This window comes from Procambarus clarkii, chromosome 33, assembly GCF_040958095.1.
Source record: "Procambarus clarkii isolate CNS0578487 chromosome 33, FALCON_Pclarkii_2.0, whole genome shotgun sequence".
Lineage (NCBI taxonomy): Eukaryota > Metazoa > Arthropoda > Malacostraca > Decapoda > Cambaridae > Procambarus > Procambarus clarkii.
This window is the reverse complement of record NC_091182.1, coordinates 33,452,243-33,460,321: the sequence shown is the minus strand read 5'-3', so window position 1 is coordinate 33,460,321 and position 8,079 is coordinate 33,452,243. Positions and strand designations below refer to the sequence as shown.

The 8,079-nt window shown below is 43.8% G+C and overlaps 1 long non-coding RNA gene across 1 annotated transcript in view; it reads right to left on the bottom strand.

Annotated features, from left to right (window-relative positions):
* The window catches only part of LOC138349876 (uncharacterized), a 22,999-nt gene extending 15,568 nt beyond the window's left edge, over window positions 1-7,431 (bottom strand). Inside the window, exons 1-2 of the long non-coding RNA XR_011230258.1 lie at window positions 7,245-7,431; window positions 1,087-1,296 (exon numbers count right to left, since the gene is read on the bottom strand). This is a non-coding gene — a long non-coding RNA (uncharacterized lncRNA). The remainder of the gene's footprint in view (window positions 1-1,086; window positions 1,297-7,244) is intronic.
* Window positions 7,432-8,079: the final 648 nt, after the last annotated feature.

Below are 8,079 nucleotides of genomic sequence, written 5' to 3'. Positions count from 1 at the left end.
TAACCTGACAGTCTGAACAGCCAGACAGTGGAGTCCAGCCTGACTGTCTAGACTGACAGCAGTGTATCCTAACAGCCCATTTTGCCTGACAGCTCGTCTTGCCTGATAGCCTGTCTGCCTGTTAAGCCTTAATATTATTTAAAAACATAGTCTTGCTCACTTGGTACTCTGTGCACACATTTCTCCTTACTCTGCTTTCCACCTTTCACCTCAAAGATTATCAATGAATGGTGTCTCTTAGGCTTCCTGTTTGTAGAAGATATCACTGACAAATTACCTGCATTTGCAGCAGACACTGTGCACAGATGTTAAAAATTTTGTCGATATATCCTAGAAAATCACAGGAATCACAACAACTAACAAAAACAAATATTGTGATGCCTCGTCACCTCTCAATCTTGCCACTTACCCATTAGTTTTATTCAGACAATCCCAACACTAGAAACTGACATATCTAAATACACATAAGTGGTGTCTGGAAGGCATGTGGCTGTATGTATCTCATTAGGCCATTGTGTCTAGGAGCTTTCTGGTGCATAGTTCAGACTCCTTGGGAGTGTAGCCTAGATACCTCCAGGTGCTCAGCCCAGGAATCAGAGGTGGGAACTCGGTCTGGGATGAACTTGGCATTCAGCCCTGGAACTGTCAAACCCATCAGCCACTGGGCATACAGCTCACTGTGTGTCCAGTGGTTGGTGTCACTGGGCACACAGCAGGAAGCCCAGGACAATAATTTGCCACCAAAGCAGAGAAGCATAGCTGCCCCTGACAAAACTACAGTGCAATTTTTTCATACACACGTCCAACTGTACACACAAATCAGTAAGCCTAATGCACTGGGGTACAATTGAGGGACAAGCACAGTAATATTTTTTTTATCTTTTAAACAGTAACTTACATGATAAGTATAATCAATACAATCTTGACATTACACCATTCCATAAAAACTCTCTATATGCTTGAACATAAAAATATAATCATCTTGAGAGAGATTTTACGATTCAAAAAGAACTGCAAGATTTAAACTCATTACCATTATAATGTGCGAACACTAATTACTACCTTCATAAAATATAAGTTCATTACCTGAGGATCTGCAGTACAGTACTGAAGGGCAGTGCAGTAATGCAAGGTGAGTAGGGCCAGAGCCTGAGTTCGAGCATCACACTGAGAGATTTGAAGTGCAACACTGGCTCTAGTCAGAGCATCGCCTGCTTCACTGGCATCTCTCTCTTGTCGTGCCAAATCCACTCGAACTTCTCCTTCACTGTCAATTGTAGTTTGTAGGTGTGCCAACTTCACAGAAAAGAAAAGTAAATAAATAACACAAGATTTCTCAACCTGTCCTCAAGAGGTATATACTGTACCTGTTGATGGTAATCACATAAAAAATATATGCAATTAGTACTATCATCTACTCCCTATCCATGGTTAGGTGAAGGTTAGGTTAAAACAGTGTATTATTTTCAAACACATGAAATATGAGATTTAAAAACTGAGTACCCCCTCAAATTTGACATGAGAAAATGGCCTTAGGGATTATCAAAGAAGCAAGTATACCACAGCCTATTTCTATTTCAAACCCTGGATTTATAATGCAATACAGTTATAATTTGAGAATATTCTCTGTTTAGGCCAAAGGTTCACTTACCAATTCACAAATATACTATATTTGAGCCTAATTAAGCCTTCAGCATCATAAATATCAAGATAAATATTCAGGTGTTTAACCAGGGCATCTGACCGTTAATTAGAATCTCTTCAGCTTGAGAATTGACCGAGATGAATCACGAGAAAATTCTTAAAACTAAGTATTAAACCTATAATTTTGCAAACATTATTTAGTCACAGACTTAACCCTTAACCACTGGATGCGCCAGCCGAGAAAACTCGGTCGATGAGAAACTGCGCGAGCTGAGAAAACACGTTTTTAATATTTCGTACCCATTCAAAACAAACGCACGGTAGGCTATCTTGAGGTTATCTTGAGATGATTTCGGGGCTTTAGTGTCCCCGCGGCTCCACCCCCAGGAAGCAGCCAGTGACAGCTGACTAACACCCAGGTACCTATTTTACTGATAGGTAACAGGGGCATAAGGTGAAAGAAACTCTGCCCATTGTTTCTCGCCGGCGCCCAGGATCGAACCCGGGACCACAGGATCACCAGTCCAGTGTGCTGTTCGCTCGGCCGACCGGCTCCCTCACCTCCCTCCCTCCCGGCTGTAGTATGAAATGGACTCTAGGAACCGCCAGTGAGAGGCAGCCATCTTGGAAAAAATCCCAGAATGTCCTAGGACTGCTGGCTAGCTTAGTACCGAGTGAGCAACAATGGGTGGCACACGTACCTCTGGCTACCAAACACCTGTCTAACTTGGTGTTGAAACATTGCTCTCTGTCGGTGAATTTCAGACCTAATTGTTTGAAGAACATAAGGGTCATGATATTGATGAAGCTAGTCACAATAAGGACCTAGCACAAGGGTCAGATGCAAGTAATACAGCACTGATGAGGACGATACAACGAGCGTATCCAGTAGTAGCTGAGTGCCACCCATACTAACCTATGTTATCTCCAATTTTTATAGATAATACATAGATGAATCATTTTCTGGGTTCAGTGATGATGCATCTGATACAAGTAGCATAGATGAGTAGTGTTAGTGGCTTCCATGGTGGTGTTTTCCAAAGATCTCTTCAAGAATAGCTGAATCTCTTCCAGAATGGCTGAATCTCTTCCAGAATGGCTGAATCTCTTCCATAATGGCTGAATCTCTTCCAGAATACCTTACAAAGTGATCTTTTCAAGACTACCTTATAATTTGATCTTTTCCTATAATCTTTTTAAGACTATCTTACACTTCACAAGCTTGGCTACACACCACCTACAGGTACTAAAGCCAATGTTGGACGTGAGTGCATTATTTGCAAGCACAGAGAACGAAAAAACAAAAAGCAAAATTCGGTTTGTACCTGGTGCATCAAGAGCGAAGTCGCGCTGTGTACCGTGATTATTACTGCTTCATTGATTATTACTCTCTTCTGAAGTATTGGGTGTGTAATACAGTGTGTTACTGTGTAAATAGTGTGTGAAACTGTACATATTGTAATTTTAGTGAATTTTGAACAAGTAATATTGTGACAATAAACATTTATTTTGGACTCATTACTGACACATGTACCACAGTTCTATGGAACACTATGAACATTCTACTGTATACATATTTTAACACTTTCCCACACCGATGTCGCGAGCGTCGTCATCCATTTTTCTCCCTATTGTGAATAGATGACAATCCTTGCATCATCCATTAAAATATTTGTAAAAAAAAACAACGTTGAATGTAATGAAACGCCATTTTCTGGGTGAGCCCCGGAGGCTCCCTGGAGCTTATTGGGCTAATGTATGTTATATTAGACTGGGACATTAGCTAAGGAGTTCAGACCTACCAGGGGCCAGTGCCAGAACCTGGCCCCTTCAGAGAGGTTTCAGGGAGCAATGGCCCTGAAAAATCCTTGTGGTTGGGGGGTTTCCTTATCTACCATCGACCGGGGTTAGGCATCCAGAAAGGTAGGCATAACAAAACAAACCCCACATGGTAAAAAACTAAAACAGAAAACCAAACAGAGAGGTAGAAACTCCCTACAATCCCAAGGAAACAAGCAAACAAGTAAACATCACACTTTACTGCCGCACCGATCGTCTGCGCAGCCCTCCCCGCCCCGAAAGGGGGAGGGGGGAGCCCCGGACCTCACCGCGCCTGCTGCCTAGCATCAGTTCGGAAGCTAAGTGTCAACCAACTCGAAAAAAACGCCGACTGGTGGGAAGGAGGGTTGCCAGGGAGTCTCCGGGGCTCACCCGGAGGCTCCCTGGCAACCCTCAGTGGCTTGGGTGAGCTGGAGTACGTACAGACAATACATGTCGCTTGACTCCGGGTCAAAACAATCATCGACCCAACAGGCAGCATGTCGGAGGCAAAACCGGTGAGTGTCACCCTCAGACACAGGGACAGAGCAACCTTCAAACTCGCAGGACGCGAGGAGGGACTCAGGGGTCACATCCTTCAGACCACATAGCCCATGTGGGGTTTCCCAGGGCCCTTAGCCACGGTTACATGCTAAGGGAAGCCTAGGCAGGGTACTGCGAACTGGTGTCCAGGTCTACCAAACAAACTTCTAAAGCTTAACCCCCGGGATGTGTGTACTCACGGGGACCAAGCGGGGAGGACCACCAAACACAAATATAGATATATATACCCTCAGAACAGCAACGGGGAACCACAAAGGCAGACCCCTCCCCCCACCAGGCAGAAAACAAAAATAGAAGAAAAACCTCGCAACAGGACATCGTACCCAGGTGGAACAGAGTCGGCCGCTGTTATAGGTGAAAACTAGCTGTGCAGTACCCTGCGCCCCTGCCAGTGATGAAAGCTACCCAGAGACAAACAAGGGTAAGAAAAACCCCAGGTGATCCCAAGGGCAGCCAAATACCGAGCAGTAAACGGCACAGCGGAGGTAGATCCCGAGGTGACTTGTGGAAGGAGACCCCAAGCCCCAAGGGCAGTACTTACAGGGCACCTAGGGAAGGGAACCCTAGGCACATGTAGCCCGAGTACCATGGAATAGGACTCCTGGCTCACACACCACCTGAAAGAGACAGCTCACACCACAAGGCACAAGACAAAAAAAACTGGAGCCAGAGGCACAACCGCACCAGATTCCCATCAGCCAAGAACTGAAGGTTGGGTCGCCGGCAGGTGGGTCTGGGGCTCCCCCTTCCCCCTCCCAGGGAAGGGGGGTTGTGCAGACAGCGGCGTGGTGACTTGATGACATCATGCTAGTTTGCTAATTTTCGTTTGGGGAGTTCTGTCCACTTGTTTGGCCTTTAGTCGCAATAGTTTTACCAGAATAGGGGTTTGTTTTGGGGTGCCTACCTTACTGGGTGCCTGTCCCGGTCATTGGCAGACATAGAATGCTCCCACCCACAGGGAGGTCTCTATAGGCCATTGCTCCTCGTGCTTATCTAGAGGGGGCCAGGTTCTGGCTCGTGGTCCCCGGTAGGCAAGAACTCTATGCATTGACTGATGCCAGAAAGATATACATATCCATTCAGCCTGGATAGCTCCAGGGAGCCCCGTCCCCCCTAGAAAAAAAATCATGGGCAACATTCCCGGGTGTGAGAGCCTCAGTATTGAGTGAGTAACCAAGATGGGGCACATACAGCATGATCTAACAGCACTGCTGTTCAGCTTGTGACCACAGCATCACCTAAAAATATAAAAATATAAGACTGGTATTATTTAGCCATGATAGTATTACAGAAGAGCCTGACTGATAAAGACTGTGTACAATGTTCAGATATCAGTGAACACAATGCTGTTTAAGATGTTCACAGCACTGGCCACAGCACATTGCTATTGTTTTGTTCATCTAAGAATCTTAAACGACTTCTCATATTCCTTTACAAAATAAACTTGTGAAAAAATTACTCATTTACAGGATTTAATGACCAGGATTCTAATAATAGCAGCACATACAGCATAAGCTAACAGCACTGCTGTTCAGCTTGTGACCACAGCAGTGTGGTGAGAATTAGCGATGTGAGTAGTATGGTGGGAGGTAGGGAGAGGTGTTATCATCTGCTGACTATGTATTCACCTAGTTGTGCTTGAGGAGGGTCGAGCTCTGGCTCTTTTGGCCCACTTCTCAACTGTCACTCAATCAACTTTTTTTTGTTTCACACACCCACCCATAACAGCTGTCCCAGGTACTTATTTACTGCTAGGTAACAGGAACATCAATGTGAAAGAAACTCTGCCCATTTGTTTCCGCCGTCACCAGGATCGATCCCCAGGCCATAGGACTACGAATCCAATGCACTGACCACTCAGCCACAGGCCCCCCTTGTTATTGTGTGGCAACCTGTTATTGTCTGGACTCACCATACCAGCTTGGTGGTTCGCTACGATGAACACAAATGTAGATAATTATATAACGTGTGTGTATATTGAGTGTAATAACAACAAAAGGAGTATGTTGAGAGGAGCCATTTTGGTGAGGCAGGTGTTGGTGAAGGAGGGAGTGATGCTGTCGTCTGCTGCTGTGTGTGACTTGAAAGTAATGAAACTAATATTTCTGGTGGGCCTCTCAGTAGCTCCTCATCCCTGCTTTGTTCCCTACTTTCCTGTGGAAGTTGTCAGGTTGTCACCAAGAGTGGCTCACAAAAGGCTTGGAAGGTTGGCTGAGACTCTGGGCTGCCATCTGGTGGCAGGCAAGTGCATTTAAGATGTGATTTCACTACAGTGCTGACTATTTGCATTGTGTTTGTCAGGGGTACAAAATTTTCTAAGACATTGCTTGTTATGGAGGATTTTGGCTTTCTGGTGGGTCTTTCACCGAGTTCTGTGGTGATCTCTGATCCCCGGTTTTCCCTTCACCTCTTTGAGCAGACCAGAGTCTGGTTCTGGTTCCCAGTAGGTGTTTATAGATCAACGAGTCCTGACGTGTTCCCCCGAGACTTAGGTCTTTCAGGTTGTAGCAGCATCCTGACATGTTCCCCTGAGAATTAGGTCTTTCAGGTTGTAGCAGCATCCTGACGTGTTCCCCTGAGACTTAGGTCTTTCAGGTTGTAGCAGCATCCTGACATGTTCCCCTAAGACTTAGGTCTTTCAGGTTGTAGCAGCATCCTGACATGTTTCCCTGAGACTTAGGTCTTTCAGGTTGTAGCAGCATCCTGACGTGTTCCCCTGAGACTTAGGTCTTTCAGGTTGTAGCAGCATCCTGACGTGTTCCCCCGAGACTTAGGTCTTTCAGGTTGTAGCAGCATCCTGACATGTTCCCCTAAGACTTAGGTCTTTCAGGTTGTAGCAGCATCCTGACATGTTTCCCTGAGACTTAGGTCTTTCAGGTTGTAGCAGCATCCTGACGTGTTCCCCTGAGACTTAGGTCTTTCAGGTTGTAGCAGCATCCTGACATGTTCCCCTAAGACTTAGGTCTTTCAGGTTGTAGCAGCATCCTGACGTGTTTCCCCGAGACTTAGGTCTTTCAGGTTGTAGCAGCATCCTGACGTGTTTCCCTGAGACTTAGGTCTTTCAGGTTGTAGCAGCATTGGGGAGCTACTAAATAGCCCATTAGAAAGAGACATTTCATTACATTTATTGATTAACTTTTACAGATTGGAATATTTATTTCCCTCATGAAAATTTAAATTATGCTAAAAATGCTTTTGTACTTTAGAATCTTACTCACTGTTGCATTGATTTTTGCTGTACGTTCTGGTCCTGGTAAAAGTGAATGAAGATCCTTGGCTGAATCTCTAGCTAAAGTAACCAAGCGTTCATCATGAGGGTAGAGCAGCAGGCGGTCCAATACCGCCTGAATACTGTCCCCTCCATCCCAGTTGACTAGAAATGGGTTGGAGTTCTCAGAAAGAGATGTCTGTAAGGAATTAAAATGGGTCAAGTGTTAAAAAGTATATTTTACTCCTATGGTAAAAATATTCTGGAGTTCTTTCTCATCACAAAAAGAGAGAGAATTATGTCCTAATTAAAACAATTGAGCTCTGAAATTTCATTGATTTTATACAATTTTTTTAGAAATATAAATTAAATTTATCTAAACGGTAAAGTTAAGTGACTCAGACGATTGGTGCAATTCCTATACTCTGAATTTTAATATCAAAAGAGAATTTTTTTTTATGTTTTAGCAATACGTACTGTATACCCGAGTTGTAAAAAGTAGAATTATAAACTGTGGATTTATACAGCAGGCTTCATATAAGGAAGAAAGCAAATAAAGATAATAGAAGAACTTTTAGTAATCATGTCTAAATTTAGTTAGAAAATTGGGAACCATTTTCTCAGTTGTAAATTCAGGAACGATAGGAAAAGCTTTGTTTCTTTATAGTGGAAAATTTTGGAAATTATGTTTTTAATCTAATGAGCCATTAAGATTATTTCAGATATAACTGGTTTTTGGGACCAGGAAATATTTCTGTCATTCCCTATATTAAAATGAGTGTTCAACATTTACAAGAGAAATGTGAATTTCGCATTGTAATTCTCATTTCTCATTTCAAATGTGA